At 39.9% G+C, this 18,943-nt stretch overlaps 1 protein-coding gene across 8 annotated transcripts in view; it reads left to right on the forward strand.

Annotated features, from left to right (window-relative positions):
- Positions 1 to 18,943, forward strand: part of MECOM (MDS1 and EVI1 complex locus) — a 541,263-nt gene that overhangs the window by 64,906 nt on the left and 457,414 nt on the right. Inside the window, exon 2 of one of the 8 annotated variants that reach the window (XM_064585679.1) lies at positions 8,137 to 8,260. The exons of the other annotated variants lie outside the window; for them this stretch is intronic. The gene's annotated coding sequence lies outside the window, so the exon portion shown is untranslated. The remainder of the gene's footprint in view (positions 1 to 8,136; positions 8,261 to 18,943) is intronic. 8 annotated transcript variants of the gene reach the window in all.

An 18,943-nucleotide genomic window follows, 5' to 3' on the forward strand; every position in this document is an offset into this window, starting at 1 on the left:
TGTACAAGGCATGGCCTGTCTTCATTGGTTTTCCTGAGTGGCTCTCCTTCACCTCCCTGGTGTTATTGCACAAAGACCCTTTTGTCAGGCAATATTGGACTCTCCTCAAAATCTAAGCACTTTCAGGAAAAGACTTGGAAGCCTATCTTCTCAGTTTCCACACCTCTTTGCCCTCTGCTCTGTCATTTAGTGTGACTGGTTGTTAAGTTCCCCACTAGGCTCCTTATCCAGTTTATTAGTGGATGGGATTATTACTGCGTCTATTTTTCTAAACCTATGTTGGACATCTCCTAACACATCCCAGTCTTCTATTTTACTTCATCTTACACTTTGATAAGATTGACATTGTTAGGGATGTTACTTCTCTATGTCAGGCTGATGTTCAGTGAGATATTTAATCTTTCCTTTACCTTAGCTGGGGTGCCCCCTCCCCAACCCCCCCATCTCCCACACAAAACTTTCATTTTCCTGGGAAACATTTTCTTTTCAAACTAGTGTGATTTGATATGCTCTACTTGAATAAGAAAAAATGCTAATGTGTTTGACTAGTCCAATTTATATTCATAAAATACAGTCACAAAAGAAGAGGCATTTCATTAAACTGAGGTATTTGTAACTGTAAGAAATCTATATTGGAAAGTTTCTATTTAATATCAGAATACACTGTGGTCATTTACATTTGTCGCTAGGCACAAACACTTACAGTTGTTTTTAGTTTTTAATCTTGGGGCTTTTAATTTTATGTCAAATGGCATTTTAATTGTCTCTGTGCTCTAGGGTAATCTACCTGCATCTGTTTTGTGCTCTGTATGTGGTAATGGGCGTAACAATTCAATGTCTCCCTAGTATGTCCGTTGCGATATAATCACATGTAAATGAAATAGATTTTCTTGCTACACATTTTGAAGATACTTTACTCATTCTGAATTCTGCTGAAAATAGTTTTCAAGGTAAAGATGCGATTATATAGTGGTCTACAAGGAGGAACTAAACAAGGATTTCAATTAATAATGCACTCTCAGCCCTGAGAGATATTACATTCTACGGGATCAAGGGTTATCCATCAATGCCTGCGCCAAGGCTGTGTCTCCCGCCCCGCCCCCCCCCCCCCCCCCCCCCCCGTGTTCCGTGCCTGTGCTCATCAGTATGCCCTAGGATGGTAAGCTCTCGGCACAACAGTTTGCACTGAAGTGACTTTTTTTTTTTTCCTGAGGCCTGTGACACTGTTTCCAAAGGCTAAACTTGCTCAGCTTTCAGAAGTATAATATTACAGAGTTCCGCGGAACATCATAATGTATTAAAGTAATTGCACCTCCTGAAAAAATGGAGAAATTCTCAATAGTATTTTCCATCCAGTTATTAAGTTCAGATGGCTAGAACACCTAACAATGCTTTCAATGATCTGGTTTATCAATTTTATCTTGTATTATTTTTCAAAACACCAGAAACATAGAAACAAAACATTTTTTATGCTCTTCTTCTTCTTGGTGAGCTAGTGTCTGATTGAAATGACTGCCTGAATAAAAGAGATCTATTCCTGAATTTGGATTTGAAGTTCTTTTTCTTCAATGTGCCAACAGTTATTTAAAATAATGTCTATTTTTAAAAATATCCCCTCTCTGGTTTTGGCATTTGTGTTTCATATTGAAGAATGGAGTCCCCGTAGTATACAGATCCTATAGCCAAGTAACTGCATTTATATTGTTATAAATTTTTGAGGTTGGAATCTCAAGTTTTTAAATTAAATAACTACAGTTAACTGTATTAAGTGTAAGGTTGAATTTGATCAAAAATAAGAAAAGCATTTATGACAACCCCTGTAAATGTTTAAATACTTTAGTTGTGTTTGTGAGCATTAAATTGTATTATAAGAAGCCAGCATTGAGTATACTGGTTCCTCTGGGACACATTTGACTTTTGGGAGATAAAAAAATCTTACATTAATGAAATTCTGCAAGTTTTTGATTTAGTAGACAACGTTTCCAGTATATGTGAAACAATTTTAAAGTGTATATGTGTATAATTACTTGTAGAAACTGTTTAACTTTAATGGGGCATTTCTTGATCACATAATAGAAAAACTAACGGCTTTAATTAAGATTTATGAAGCATACAGGTAATATATTCTGCTAAATTAGGTAGCTGTTGGTGGGTAGTATGCTTTCTAGATGAATTTTCTCTGTATACTTCACTTCCTTGTGCATTTTTTGGCTTAGAAATGTAACTTGTAACACTGGAATCCCTATATCCATTAGTAGAAAAAACTAAGCTTCCTTTAAAGTTTTAATTAATAGCAATAATTTAATGATGGACAGATACTATTAAATATTTCTTTAATCATTGATTTCAGGTGGTAGCCATATGAGCCTGTCTTCAAGGAAGGAAAAGAAATTCACCATTTCATTCAAACAACTGGTTAATTTGAAAGCAAGTGCTTAGAAACTGGTTGTAGGACTTAAATCAACCAATTCATTTAAAATAAACAATTTTGGCTAAATTAAACTATTCCTCCCCTCCACTCCTCCCCCTTCCATTAGCATTAGAATATAGATATAACTTTTAAAGCCAGACTGTGTATTATGTTGATTTGTGTGCCCTACGGCCCTGGCCTACTGTATTGCCTTGTTCTTTAATATGTTGGTATGATTATCAATTGATATTTATAGAGTAGCAACTTGGATACTCAGGGTAAGCTTTATTAGGAGTCAGTTCTGTGAATACCTGCAGATGGATTGGTGGGGGCAGATGGACTTGGGTCTCCTTTGCTAGGCAGCAATTCACCTCATCCTTGTTCCCCAAGGAGGAGGATCAGGCTGGAGAATGGCAGGTAGCAGCTCCCTTTCTGTCCGTATTTCTTTAGGGCAATGGCTCTCAAACTTCAGTTTGCATCAGAATTCCCTGAAAGACATGCTAAACCCAGAGTGCTGGGCTCCACCCACAGAGTTTCTGATTCTGTAGGTTGGGCCTCATAATTTACATTTTAAATGAGTTCCCAGGTAATGCTGAACAGTTCCAGGGACAAGATTTTTAAGGAAGAGAAGGTGAAGCTAAAAGGTAAAGAAGGGGGGGGAGGGGAAGGAGGAAACCGGGGAAAAGGGGGAGGAAGAAAGGGAGGAAGCGAAGAAGGAGGAGGGGGAGGAAGGTGGAGTGGAGGGGAGGAGAGGGAAGAAGGCCACAGCTCAAGGTAGATATAGAGAATTGGTACTAGGCCATCTCCAGAAAGCCACATATGATTTTTTTCCCTTCAATTTGAGGAAAGAGCTAGCTATTTTCAAGAGAATGGCGTTTATTTGGTGGACGGTCTTGAGGTACTTAGGCGAGAAGTGCTTTTTTGAATATAGAATTAATGACGAAAATTGGATTCCTTGGTTAAACCTAATGACCAATGACCAACTTCCAGTTTTCTCTTATTGGTTCCCTGGGGACAAGAATTGCAAGTCTATTAGCATCTGCCTAGGCTTTTATGTCTGGTTCCACTCTCAGGTCTGTATAGGACATAGTTAGTGGTTCTCAAACTGTGCCATGCAGAGACTCAACGGGGACCCTGGGGCAAATGCAGATTTGTGGGCCCAGCCAGAGATTCAGAGTAGGTAGCTTTTTGGTGAGCTGAGGAATCTGAATTTTTAGGACTAACACCGAAGGAGATTTGCATGCTGGTAGTTGTGGGCCATAGTGAACTATACCAATATGTAGACAATCTGCATTGTGCAGGGTATATTTGCCTCGAACCCCAAATGGTTGCTCTATTGGGAAATTTTCTCCTTCAGCTTTCTTGTCCAGCTGCAATCTCTTTCTGCCCCAACGGAAATCTTTATGCTGTTTTCCTGTGGAATTTATGATAAAGTTTGATAGTTCCTTCTCAAACCTTATATCCTGTTTCTACCAAGTTAAGTCTTGAAAAAAATTAATTTCCCTAAGTCTGATTTTCCCCATCTACAGAGTGAGCAGGGTGAGGCTAGAACATTTCTGAGTCTTTTTTCCCCAGCTTTGGCACTCTGTGTTCGTCATTTGACATTTAATGGCTGTAAATAAATAAACACATATGGGGCGCCTGGGTGGCTCGGTCATTAGGCGTCTGCCTTTGGCTCAGGTCAGGATCCCAGGGTCCTGGGATCGAGCCCCGCATCGGGCTCCCTGCTCGGCGGGAGGCCTGCTTCTCCCTCTCCCACTCCCCCTGCTTGTGTTCCCTCTCTCGTTGTGTCTCTCTCTGTCAAATAAATAAAATCTTAAAAAAAAAATTAAAAATAAATAAAGAAAGAAATAAACACATATATATCCAATTTTTTTTAAAGATTATTTTTTAATTTATTTGAGAGAGAGAGAGAGTGCAGGTAAATAAAAAAATTACGTCCTAAGTGCATGTCCTAAGTGCAAGGAAGATAATGTTAGTCACATAGGCAGCAGTTGACTGATGGATAAAATGTGAAAGCCAGAAAGGAAGGTCTTCTGGACCTGAGGCGGCCTCATGGGTCATTAGGAGAGAGAGAGAGAGAGCACAGGCAGGGGGAGGGGTAGAGGGAGAGGGAGAAGCAGACTCCCTGCTGAGCCGGAAGACTGACATGGGGCTTGATCCCAAAACCCTGGGATCATGACCTGAACCGAAGGCAGACACTTAACCAACTGAGCCACCCACGCCCCTATATCCGATGTTTTATACATATATATATAAAATAAGTTCTTTATATAAACACATATACTACGTTTTATGTATCTGTACATAGATACATTCTATGATGTGCGTGTACATAAATACATATTATGTATATGTATCCATCATGCATATAATGAAGCATATGTATATATATTTATGTATAATGTGTATGTCTATATAACGTGAGCGAGAGAGGCTGGGTACAAGGATGAGTAATACTTCACCCTTGCCTTCTAAACAGGAGCCTTCATTTTCACTCCTAGGTGAGTCTGATCCCGATATAACAAGGTATGATGGGTGCTCTACTGGAGTTAGCTCAGAAAGTGGTGGGAGCAAGGGGAGAAGGAATTAAACTAAGGAGGTAATGTGGAGGTGTAGGGAAAAGATCCACATGATAGTGTTAGCAGACCCCATAAATTCTATGCTTAGGAACATTATGAGATACTTACATTTTAAAATTATAGTGAAATTTCCCAATAGTAGATTTCTAGAATTAGTGTACATGTAATTGTGGAAAATTTGTGAAAAAAACCAGCTGTTTGGTTTTAAGAACCCTGGCTGAGATGGAGGGTGTGCCAAGGAATTCTAAGACATGGGCTTTTAACCCAGATGAATAGATAAGACTATTATAAATGCAGCAACTAGAGAAATTTAATTTCTTCATTCTATGGGGTAAGTGGTGAGAAGTCTGGAATTTCAGGGCAAAATGAAGCTAGTGTGTTTGGATGAAGTGACCTGTTAAGATCAGACCCAGACAGGTCCTGGAGAAGGACTTAGGGGAACCAGAGAAGACAGGGAGAGGGTCACCCCAGAGGGGAGCAGAGAGCCTGGGAGGAGAGGATGGACATCACGGAGCGGGGCAGCGTGGGTGGGAGGAGGGAGCAGATTTAGGGGAAAGTGCAAGGAAGATAATGTTAGCCACATAGGCTGCAGTTGACTGATGGATAAAATGTGAAAGCCAGAAAGGAAGGTCTTCTGGACCTGAGGCGGCCTCATGGGTCATTAGGAGTTGTGGACAACCCAGTACCGAAGCCCAGATTTTTGCTGGTGAGCTAGCACGTTTCTGTGAAGAGCAGGCACCCTGGAATTTTTTATCCTGTGTTTTGTTTGGGTTTCTAGTGGAGTGTTTGGGAGTTATTTGGGTTCATTTCTGGCTGGGTGACTCTGAAGTTTGCATTGTGAAGGATGAGGAGTAAGAATGATTGAAAGGTAACTGCCAGTTGATAGTAGAACAAAAGGGTGTGAGTCAAAGTCCCTCAGCTTTCTGTTCTCCTTCTGGAAGTGTAAACAGCCACATCGCTTTAGTTGCTTGGTTTCTAGAAAATGAAGGTGGAATGGGCAGAGACCAAGAGAAACAACAGCATTGGTTTTGCAAGAGGGTTTGTTGTGGAAAATTATTCTCTATACTGTTGTTATGGGTCATCTGCTAAGACATTGAAAGTACATGTTTTCAATGGAATTTTCCTTTTAGGAAAGAATTTTATCATATTGTTGCTGGACAGCATGTTATTTGACCCATGGTTTTGAATCTTTGTACAAAGGAACCTTACATATTATAACAGGTTCCTCTTTTATTTTATTTGTTTTTAGTATGAGATCATCTTCTCAAATCCACGCATTGTTGTGTTGGTTCATTCAAGTGAAATAGGCGATTAGCACTGGTTAATGGCTATATGTCATAATAGTGTGACGTCGCAGAAAGTGTGTAGGCTTTGGACTTAGCCAAATGAGGCCACTTGCTGTTCCCTGTTTTATAAACAAGTGGATGTATAACATGGCACAGAAAACCTAAGGAGAAATGAACCTTTGGTGGCATTTGCTAAACAGTGCTCCTGATTTTTTCTGCCCACTTTTTGCCTCAGACCATTGACTGAGCAATCATTCAGGGCATTTGTCAGTCCACAACCTGCAAAATACCTGCAGGAGGTTGCTCTTGGTTTTATGAAGCCAACATTTCCTTGAGTTAGAGAGTGATGAAGCCTACATTAGAAGCTGGAGTAATATAAGGTTTACTACGTGGTTAATTTAAGCATAGTTACATATAACAAAGTAATAAATGATGGACTGAGTGATTCTGTTATTCATTTCCAGATTCTCCCTGCTAATCCATGAGAGGACCGAGAGGGTTGCCACAGTTCTGGTGGGGTCCAGAGTGTTATCATTCTTAGTGAAATAGCATCCCATGTCATTCTTGGCTTTTGCTATTCCGTACGAGGATGTTGGCATCCTTGTACTGGACCATCTTGTTAGCATACAACTCCCCATGTGTGCTGAGGTATTTGCTCAATTTCACGTTGGTTAGGGTATCTTTATCAACCGTAAAGCAGATCATTTTCTCTAATAAGTTCGGCAAAAGTTCTGCTATGAGATGTTGTCCTTGCTTGTATTCTGCATTATGCTGTGCTGTGGGGGTGGCAGGGATGCATTGTTTTCCCATCTTTAGTAGAACTAGTAACTTCCAGGGGCACCTGGGTGGCTCAGTGAGTTAAGCTTGGGCCTTTGGCTCAGGTCATGATCTCAGGGTCCTGGGATCGAGCCCCACATCGGGCTCCCTGCTCAGCAGGGAGTCTGCTGCTCCCTCCTCCTCCTCCTCTCTCTCTCTCTTTCTTTCTTTCTCTCTCAAATAAATAAATAAAATCTTAAAAAAAAAAAAAGAAATAGTAACTTCCCGATTTAGTGTCTTAGCTAAAAACTGATTCCATGTTGGGCAGACACATAAGCATCTTCTTACTTCTGGCTTAAAGCTATTAAATATTCTTTGCTGCTGCAGCAGCTCGATGATGTGAATGTGCAGCTTATTTCATGTCCACTGTGAAGTGGCTGCGTGTGGCCTTTCGAAAGCCCAGTTTTTCCTTATGCAACAGGGAAATCCCTAGAAGCACAACTGCTGAATTGTGCAGAAGATCCCACGAAATAATGCATGTGAACGGACCTAACACAATGCCTGACATACAGCAGACTGAAAAAATAATCCATCCCTCAGACGTACAAGACAGGCCTGAATCTCAAAGAAAAAGATCCTTGCTAACTTATTCTGACTCTTCATTTCTCATCTTCTGAACAAATTGTTCTCTGAAACCCACCCAGGGAAGGACATTCTGCATAAGCCATCCCTCCGTGGGAGCAGATTGTGCTAGGTATGCTCACTCATTGGCAAGAATGCTGACTCATTCCAATGGAGAGCAAATAACCCGAAATATTTGTTGTTGTTGTTGCTGTTGTTAAACCTATTTTCGCTTTCTCATTCATCTTGGTATTTACCCCACTGCCTAAAACAGGCTTCCCAGACTTCCTACCCGCCCCCCTTTTTTTTTAAATCAAGCTAATAGATTTTCTCCTAGAAATGTGGCATGGTAGAAAGATAAATTGGTAAAAACTGATGCCTGCTTAGAGGCTTTTTCGGCCTTTGTTTATATAAATAGGAGACAAAACCAAACTCTGCATGAGTTTGTTCTTATTCCATTGTTTATCTGCCTCTGGTCTAGGTATAGAATCAAATGCAAAGTGTGGAGATGAACAGTTCTGAGTTTAAAGACACTGAGAAGAGATAGTGGTGAATTAAAGAGAAGGTCAAGAGGAAATGTCCAGATTTTAAACAACCAGGGGCTTGTAAGTAGGCTACATTTGTGTCTTTCGTGGCAAAACTGTTGCAGTGATTTCAAGGGTAGTCATGGGAAACAGCCTTAGAAACCTTAATTTTTCTTCAGAAACTGTATGTTAAAACAGAGGTGTTAAAGGTAGGTAGATAGATGGATAAATTAAGCAAAGAGATGGATAGATTTTTTTTTTTTTTTTTTTTGTACACGCATCAGAATTGCAACACAGTGATAAAGGTGGGAAATAATTTGGTTTGACTAATGCAAGACAGGCCAGGTTAAGCCCAGAGTTCACTACACTGACTTGCTCTTGGGCAATAAATCAGTGAAGGCTGGTAGTGGAGAGAGTGGGGAATAGTGCCATATTACATGGCATAAGATAGAATCATAAAATGCTAGAGCTGAGGGACCATTAGAGAATGTTTTTTTTCCATCCATATCATTTTATGAATGAGGGAACAGAGGCCCTGAGAGGTAACACAGACTTCCCAGTGACGGATAAAGCTGAAGGTGGAATCTAGGCTAGCATGGTAACTTCTTGGTCTCTAGAGAAGTCTGGAGATATGAGATGGCCAAATTTGGCCTATTGCCTGTCAATGAGATTTTAGGTCACTTCTTACAGATAAGACTCGTAGTGCTGTTCATCTTTCTAGCTCTCATGTGGCAAAGAAAGCCCTGTGTCTTTGTGGGAAGCTGACAGCCTAGGGTAACACCCAGGGCTTTCTCCTCCGTCCTAATTTAATATTGAGTAAAAGAGAAAATAGTCAACAAGTTAATAATATGGAGTCTATTTTTTCCCCCCCCAAACTTGGAGATTTTGGAGGAAAACCAGGGAGGGCCATTTGTATTGGCAATTTCAAATGCTACCACACGGCCATTTGACTAGAGTTTACGTTCTGAATTTTCATAGCTGAGAGCACAAGATATGGCATACCTAAAAATCTAGGTATGGAGCCGTTGTACTTTTCCCCCCTCTAATTGGGCATTGTGGTTCTCAAAAGAAAGAAAAAAGAACTCATGCATTTGATTTACCTAAAAGATGCCAAAATTTACTTTTCTGTAGAACATGTACTGTACTTTAATACTCTGGGAGTCCAGGGTTTTAAAATTAAAAGGAAAAAAAAACGTATCATATATAAATATCAAAGAATACCTTCTTTCACTCCTTCCTTGCTTGCCAATGTACCCTTTTATGAGATAGGGTCATTTGTCATGTGGGAAAGCAGGATTAATTAACTGTGGAAAATGTACCTAATATGGAAACTGTGAGTTCTAAAATGTTTCCACATAAAATACAGGAAAAGAAGTATAGATGAGCCTAGAAATCAGTGTGACTTTTTTTTTCTACAGAGAGCTTAAAAAAAAAATCTCTCCATCACACAAATCAAACAGCCTATTATACACACAGTCTTCCCATATGTCTGACACAGAAACAGCGAGGAATGTGCTTCATTTCCACATAAATTGTGTGGTTTTGAAATTCAGTTCTCTTCACCCCTGAACTCTGGTGAACATGTCACTTATGTGCCTAACAAGATGGCAGAACTTTTAATGGGAGGAATCATGAAAGGGGAGAGTCACATAATTTTGTAGCTCATGAAAGAATGAAAACAAAACAAAATAAAAATCTCCTGCAAAATCTCTATGGAAAAATGGGAAAAAAACAAAAAAACAAAAAACAAACATTCCAAAAGGAATTGCCAAAGAAGGGTACATAAGGCACTGCAGCCTTGGGGAAGTCGTTATCTATGAGCCCGCAAGCCGCTCTATGTTTTTATGTTGCTATTTACTCTGCTCTCTGATAAAATGATTGCTTATGTTGAAACTGCAATATTATATGGAAGATACAGCAACGACTTCAAAGATGAAAGATTCTCAGCATGTTTGGGTGTCTTTATTAATTTTATTTTGCCAAATACAAATAAAGAATCTTTTCTGTTCATTTATATCTATTAATTTATAATTTTTTTCTGGTTTCTGCAACTACAATAAGGTTGGGAGAGCAACAGTTTTGAGTTGTTATGCCATTTAAATTAACAGATTAATTTGGAAATGCATGGAGCTTATTACTTAACCCTGGCTATTTCCCGAGCTAGAACTTTAAGGCCAGCATTTAATTTTGGCTACTGGGATTCATTTAAATAATTTTTTTTTTTAAGATTTTATTTATTTATTCATGAGAGACAGAGAGAGAGAGAGGCAGAGGGAGAAGCAGGCTCCCAAGGAGCAGGGACCCCGATGCGGGACTCGATCCCAGGACACTGGGATCATGACCTGAGCCGAAGGCAGACGCTTAACCATCTGAGCCACCCAGGCGCCCTGGGATTCATTTAAATGTGATATTTTTCCCTGGTAGGTGAAAAAGAGGCTTTGTAAAAAAATAGAAAAGTGCATTTTTCAAAGAGAGAGGACAAGGAGATGGACCGGGAAGGCTTTGTTCCATGAAGCAGAAGGCTATGATGGTATGCGTGTAGTTCTTTGCAACCAGATTGATACAGCCTGTGAGTGGCATTAGAAGCTAGATCTGTTGTCCTTATATTTTCCTCCTCAATGTTTCATAGGCTCTGGAGTTGGGTCTTTGTGGGTTTCCAGCACAGGATATTAAAAAGTTAAAAATGAGATGCAACAAATATTTGGATGTCTTCCCTTCTCTCTTTTTGTTCTGCAAGGTGTCAGGTAACTGGTGTGACTGATTTTCTCAACCCCATCGCACTGATTGGTTGTTTGAATTGACCAATTCAACAGGTGATTGTGTGTGGATGGGTGTCTGTGTGTGGGTTCACACGTGATAACAAGCCACCATCTCTTGGGCAGAATCCATGCCACATATAATAATGCCAAAATAATGTCAAAAAAATCTGTACTACACTTTTCCCAGTCATACTGTTCGAGGTAAGAGAAGTCATTATCAGAAAGATGGGGGCAATTCCAGGTTTTTGGTAAATATTGTTGAGTTAAAACACAGGATGGTCATTCCTCTGCTCTAGGAAATATTGGACAAAGTAGTGTTAAGTGCCTGGCAAAAAAAATAGATAATAAATATTGGTCTCAGGCTGTGGAATGCTGACTCCGCCTTTTACTAGTTGTGCAACTTTGGGCAATTAATGATCTAACCTCCTTTTGCCCCAGTTTCCATATTTGTAAAGGAGGGGAAAATAATTGCACTTGTGTTATAAGGTTATTGTGCAAGTTAAATGAGTTAATACATATAAGGTGCTTAGACCAAGAACAAGCATATAGTCTTCAGTAAATGCTGTTGATCACAACCACTGCTTTGATTTCTTCTGCTCTTACCACAGCAAAACACAACTGCTGGTGCCTAGTAAGTGAGAAGCTGTTTTTAAAACCCAGGGTGCGGAGAGCGTTGTCAGCTGGTAATGCTTTAAGCACTGACCTAACTGAGTACTTCCATTTAATGTAACTGGTCAGATTGAGCTTTGGTGTGATGTAGACATAGAGATCTAGTAAAACAGATAAACAAATGGAACTCAGCCTCCTGCGTGGTTAAGAGAAGAATCTAAATTGAAATGGTATGTTCTTTGGGGATGTTACAAGGCCAATGCTTTTTTGGAGATCTAGTGAAACACAAGTAGAATTGAAAAATGGTAAATTAAAACTTTCTTGCAAATGTGCTCTTCTTCAAGCCAGGTTTTATTAGCCTGAGCCTTACTAATATCAGTGTCCACCTATTCCTTAAGGAGGATTGTGAAAATTAATCCTGGTAAAGAGTTTCCAGAGGTACAATAGCCATGCAAAATAGTATTGTTATTTACATTACATTGCAAATCTGTGCCCAAGGCTGTAAATAAATTATGCTAACCAGATGGAAAACTAGTTTTTGGCGTTGGATGCTTAAAATATAAGAGCATGAGAAAAATAAAAGGAGAAATTCAAATACACAGTTTGGTTTATAATGTCAAAATTTTAAAAAATAAATAGTATATTTATAAATATTATAAATATTTACAAATATATATTTATATTTATAAAATTCTATGGTTTTCATAACGCCTTCCCCCTGGGGATCAAATATTCGCACTCCTACTTTACTTGCAGAGAAATGGATAGAGCAATATATTTTTAAGACTGCTTACTGATTTTTTTTGAAATCAAAACATAAAAAACATAGGAATTGAAGTACTTATTCTGTGTGGGGCTATTGGTTTTACTTAAACATTTTCTCTTTGGAAACACCATGGTGCATTGCTCATTGTACACATCCTTGCATAGAAATATAATAGGGAGAAGGAGGACAAAAAAAGTTTGAATTAGTGTGGTTTGAGTACAAGGATACAAAACCACCTGAGAATGTTCTTAACATTTTTTTTCTGTTTAGGAGAATTAAAAAAAATGATATTCCTAAACTGCACTCAACACATGTATTGAATATCAACCATTCATTTTTCTAAGTACTGACCATGTACCAGAAACTATTTTAGGTGTTGTGGATTCATTAATGAACAAAGCAGAGAAAACTTCCTGTTCTTATGAAGTCTCACTCTCAAAAAGGGTTGGGTAGGGATGATATTCAAAACAGTTAACCTCTAGAGCCTAGGCACCAAACCAGTCAGACAGGACACTGGCAGGTGTAGCTTTACAGGTGACTGTAGGTCTGATGATAACACCTGGCTCTCAGCCCTGATGTTAGGGACTCTGCGGGGGCTGGGGGTGGGGGGCGGGGAAGGGGTTGGGAAGGGAAACTAAGATGAATATATATGTCTCTTGCCTTCAAGAAGCTTATGGTTTAATAAAGGAAATGAACCATGTATACATATAAGTAAAATATAAAATAGAACTTCAACAAAATTTATTTTTATGGAATTATTTTCTGTGGAGTTTTGGAGAAATTAAATGCTAGCCTTATATTTTATCATCATCTGCTTCCATCCTTGAGTTTTCAACATTATTCCATTACCTACTCCATTCCCATGCATTAAACTTCAGGGGTAATGACATCAATCTCTGGGATAATAGAACCATACATTTGGTAATGATTCAGTATTTGGCCTCCAGGCAGGTAAAGACACAAACTATAGAAGACAGATGGCCATTGCTCCCATTTTTAAAAGACTTCTAAGACTTCTAACCCATAACCTCTATTGGACATCTCTTCTAATATTTAATAACATTCTTGTATTTATTACTGTCAAGAAGATTTAAAAAAAATTTTTGGGTCCATTTCCCCCATTTCATCTTATTTGATAATCCATGGAAATGAGGATAACCAGTCAGCATCATGCTCGTAAGATCCTTTCACACTTGGTTCTTTATCCCTTCCTGGGGGTGAAAAAGCTAGAATTTCTTTTGTCTTTTCCTCTTAGAATCTATTTTTCATTCTGTTAGTGCTTCTTACAGTTGTTCATTTCACTTCATTTTCATTCTTTAAAATGTAAAAGCAGGGCTATGTGGAGTACTTCACATTGCTCTCAGCATTACTGGCTTTAAGAGAAAGAGTGACTTCTTAGTTGCTGAATGTTTTGCCAGTTGTTAAATCCCACTTCCTTTAGAAACAGACAGCAGTTTACCAGTAGCGTATGCAAATTCAACGGGAAGTGTGCTCAAGTCCCCAGACTTCATCCTTTTGAGCCTTCTTAGGCTTTCTCTAAACTTCCCTTCATTTTCTTCAATCTGACTCAATTAAACTTCATCTTCTTTCTCAAAAACCAACTCTGCAATTTTTTTGTAATTTATTCTGAAGTTTATTGTTGTCTTTCAATGTTAGCTTTGCTTTCTAGAATGAGAATATCTCCTATGTGTTTTTTCAGCAACCAGTAACAAAACTTGCTTATGGGCTTGGGAGCCTCACTAATATTATATTAAAGATATTAAATTATATTAGGGTGAATACGATTTAACTTACTGACCTGCTAAGCATGAATTCATAGAGTAAATGCATCTATATCTAGAAAAGTTGGGTTCGAGGTAGTCAGAATTTGGCCAATTCTAATGACCCGAAAGTAACCATAACTGATCAATTTTTAAACAATTAGGCTACGGTAACATATTTGTCAAAAAATTTGATTTTTAAAATATTTGCTAATCTTAGATATTATCAAGCCATAATTATGGACCTTAATTCTCAGTTTGTGCATCTTTAGAAGGAATAAATAGAGGAGATGAGGAGATGGGGCTGATATGTACTGATATAGGATGTGTGTGGAAATCTGAAATATGATGGTCAATTTGAGAGACAGAGAGAGGGAGAGAACATGTGTCAGTTGTTGGTTATTTGGATTTCAAGTTTTGGGGAGTAGAATGTGTAAGTGCAATGAGCTAGTTTATGGAACTATATGTGTGTTCTATTCCTGCATGTTCTGCAGTAGAATTATTATTGATTGCTTTATGTAGAAACAGAAGGTGAGAAATACTTTCTTGAAGGGCAGGCACAAAAAGAGTATTACTACTCCTACTACATTGATTATTTGATAGACTGATTGATTGATTGATTGATTGATCCATTCATTCAAGCTACTCAAGGCATGCCAGTACTTTATACTAGTACATGCTAGTACTTTATAAACATAATCTTTTAATCTTCCACTTTGTGATTAAAGAAACTGAGGCTCAATGAGATTAAGATAATTTCCCAAGGTTGCTTGTTAGCAAGCAGACCTGGTTCATTTCCAAGCTTGTGTGTATACTTTTCCCTGTGCCAAGCAACCTTTCTTTTGTTCATTTGTTCTTTCGCTGCATGTGTGTGTATCTGTAAATTATTTGTATTTCTTTTTATTTAAGTTTAGGGACGTGTGATATTTAATTTGTCATACATACCAGGTGAGTAAAATGACACCCCAAATAGATGTGCTGCAACTGACAAATCATAAAGAAAATCCCAAGTGTTTAAATCACGAATGACAAGCCACAATAGGAGGAAGGCTCTAGAAAGGAACTTGCCTCCTTCTGGCTGCTGCCTCTGATACAGCTGGTTGAATGATGACTGGGTTTCACTGAAAGCTTCTCCATGATGGCGGGAATTTTGAGCCACAGGAGAAAGGATGAACCATCAGGGACTCGGGCTGGGTGATGCAGAGGCAAAGGAGGGGGAGAGTCGTCCCAGGGTGTGGGCTCCTGTGAAGCCCAGAATGTTGTCTGTGGATGCTCAGCACTCTGTAAGGATACATAGTGCACGGTTTTATAGGATAACACTAAACTAGAAATGGCAGTTTTTTCTTTCAGGCTTCCATCCTTGAAAGCTTCCTTCCATTTCCCATTTCCCCCTGACTCTCCTCCACATTCATATTTCTGTTCTCCCCCTTTCACTGTTTTTTCCTGTCTTTCTCCCGTTTACATTTTTGGACCTTAATTCATATTGCCTTCTTCTTTTTGGTTTTGATTTTGTTTTATCTCTTCTTTTTTTCTTCCCCCAACACTTCCCTGCTTGCCCCTCCCCCCTTTCTCCCATTTCTTCTGCCCTTGCTCCCAGTTGATATTCCCTGCAAAGAGCTGTCTGGGTCTCTTGACCTCACAAGAAGCTCTCTGACGAAACGCTTAAGAAAAACAAGGTATTATGTATTATCCTACACATTCTGCAATCGCCCTAGCAATTTAGTAACTACAGTCCAATTTAAACCAGGCCTCAAGGCAACAAAAATTGCACCAAATGCCAACTAATTTACCAAACTTAGAGAAGGAATATTTGGGAGTCTCTTGCCTTCAAGCCATCTGATTCATATTATTGACTCATTTAGAAAACAGAAAGTGAACAGAGACAAGTTTTTAAGGAGTTTGGTTTCATGCAAATGACTTGCAATTGCAGCCCATTATTTTTATACCACGACTTCATTAGTCATATCCCTGTCAGACCTGTGACCAGTGTCAAATGTTTTCAAAAAGCACACCAGGACAAGCATGGAACTCATCAGCCCATGTCAAAGGTCGCTCTCATTAAGGAGTCAAATGAAAACTTTCAGTGTCCCTAACACATCGCATAGCTCTCCCTGGTGCTCCCACCCCCACTCCTGAAACCCAGGGCCTGCTAAGCACCTCCAGCTCCCCAGACATTCAAATGAGATCAAGATGACAGGGCAAGAAAATGAATAGGGTTCTTACTCGGCTGGACTTCATAATCTGGTACTGATTGAAACAACCAGAAAGCTGTTTGCCAGGTCTTACAGCACCATTTCCTGAGGTTAAACATAACATCTCGAAATGAAGCAATTAGGGAGTTCTCTAAAACAGAAGGCTTCAGTAATTAAAACGGAAAAAAAAAGGCAGAAAGAAAGAAAGAAAGAAGAAAAGAAAGACTATCAGAGGAGGTGCTGGTTAGCTCCATTAGGTAGGGTTTGATATGGAGGCAATTTACTTTTTTTTGCCACCTGGGAGGTCAACTTTTGATTGTGGAAACAGTAGGTAAAAAGAAGTTATCTATACCAGTGCTGTGAGATGAATTTTAAGGAATTTGAGGCCCAGAGATAGGAAGACTAAAACTGTCTCTCCTCAGACTCAGTTTCAGAATATGAGAAGAACAGTGACTTGGTGCTGCTTTTGTGTTTTGTTTTGAATCATTCCTGCTTTTCTGAAGAACTGTCCACCAGAGGAGCATAGCCACTGGGCTGTCATGCTACGTGAGATTTCCAAAGGGGTCTCTGGGCGGTGGGCTCCCCTCCCCCCTCTTCAGAATTGTCTTCATGCTACACTGGTGTTGGATTTGGGTTCCCGGAAGCCTTAAAAGCCGCCATGTTTGGCTGGCTACAGTAGCTTTAACATCGACAAACAGGCATTTGCAACATCACATGGGGTGAATGTCACAGAAGTCTCTAGTTGTCACTATGACATTTTGCAAAATCAAAACAAAACAAAACACAATTTAACAATAGGAAATGTCAAAATGTGATGACTCTATATTGATTTCTAGAGAACACACAATCTGCTCTTCAATTTAGAAGTCACTTGGGACAACTTGATCTAATTCTGTGGTAATATCTATGACTTTCACTATGCTTACTTACTCACTAACTTAATTAATTACTCACACTTGAATGAGAGTCTCTCCCGGCCTCCACGAACTGCCCTTTCAGGAAAATAGGTACCATGCAAAAGCATTTCACCTCCTACTTGCTTTCCAAAATCTTGGTTATAAATCTTCTTGGGCCCACCTTCGATTAGTTCGATGCTGGGGTACTTCTAGGGTAACTGGAGATGAGCATTTTATTTCATGTGTTTATTTGTAGGTATTTGATATTTAGATACCTTCAGGGTGAGCTAAAGGAAAAAGGAGCACGGTTGTGAGTGGTCTATCCCTGGATTTTGTGATGTGACGGCAGCAGTCTTATGTTTGCAACTCAAATAAAAATATACACGTCCCAAACCGGAAGCGTGGTTTTAAGCCACCACATTGACTCTGAAGTCCATTCATCAATTTATGTGCCACAGAGTGTAAGCACAGATTCCTGCTAATAAAGTGGCAAGCCTCCCACATAGAGGATAGTGCCAGACACTGCCTATAAAACGGGATTCTGATGCTCGACTCCAGTTTAATATCCTTGTGGGTCACTTGCGAGTCTGTTAAGTTGCTCACTGTGGGCTCCGTGCCCAGGGCTTGGCAGAGAGGGACACTTGGAATTAATAATCGGGGCCTGGGGATTTTTGTGGAAGCCCCTGTGGGGTTGCGGAAGATGGATATAAAAGGTGGGATGGGATGGCTCTGTTGTGTAAACATGCACTCAGATTTTGTGTGGCATTGCTGTCCATGCCTGTCCAGCCCAATCTTTGCCTCCTTCTCTCCAGGCTGCTCTTTGCAGACCAGCTGATTTGGGACTTAACTGAACCTTACCTGTGGATAGCGGTGGAATATCATGTAGAGTCAAAGGATCCCTAACATTTTTATCTGGGCCCCGCCAGGAAGAATGTACGGGCTTGCTTTCACTCCCGAAGGGCTGCTTTGTGCTTTCTTGTCTCTCTGGGAAGTTCACAATAATGGCTTACTCTTTGGGGTCTGGGGCTCAGCCCTTCACCTGTGGCCTGTGGGTTTCCCAACGGTGAAGCGTCGAAGCATCTTACCCTTGCTGTGAGTCTGTGATCGGTGCCCTTGGCCTCGGGGCTCCCTCTCACCGCGTCAGGAAGCAGGAGGGCTGGAGAGATAGCGCTGGAGCTTTCTTTCACGGCCCCGGCTCCCAAACTCTAATCACCTTCTGCTGTGGGAAAGAGATGAGATGAGGCCTAAAAACAGATCATTGTCCGCCTCCTAGATTAATGCAGAGAAAGCGGTATTGTCTGTTGAATGGATAAATCTTCCTGCTGTCACTCAAAACCTAAATTCAACGCTACTTCATTTCTAAGAGGCTTATCTTCCTTGAATAGACCCTTGCAGCTCAAGTAAGAGGCGATGTAATGAAGCGTGTTTTTTTCTTAAGTGAGAAACCTGCTGCAGAGAGGAGAGGAGGCTGTGCAGCTGTTCTGAAGGGGCTCGGCAGACTCTCGAGAGACTTGCCATTTATCTGGTCTTGCGGGACATCAAATGAGAGAAGATCAAGTTCAAAATCTGCCAGAGCAGCTCCAAAGGCCTTCTTCATCTGTTAATTAAATAATGGTTATTAACATACAATGTTGTGCAGCTGGGACTCGGCTCCGACATTTCAGGAAAAAGATGGTGCAAGCTTTCAACACTTCCCCTTCAGTCCGGGTTTAGTGGGAGGCAAGCATCTTGGGAAACAGCAATGGTTTTACCCAAATCTGAAAGTTAATATTGAGGCGGTAA

This window comes from Mirounga angustirostris, unplaced genomic scaffold (assembly GCF_029215605.1).
Source record: "Mirounga angustirostris isolate CCGP_5_RB_7025 unplaced genomic scaffold, mMirAng1.0.hap1 SCAF_1, whole genome shotgun sequence".
NCBI classification, from domain to species: domain Eukaryota; kingdom Metazoa; phylum Chordata; class Mammalia; order Carnivora; family Phocidae; genus Mirounga; species Mirounga angustirostris.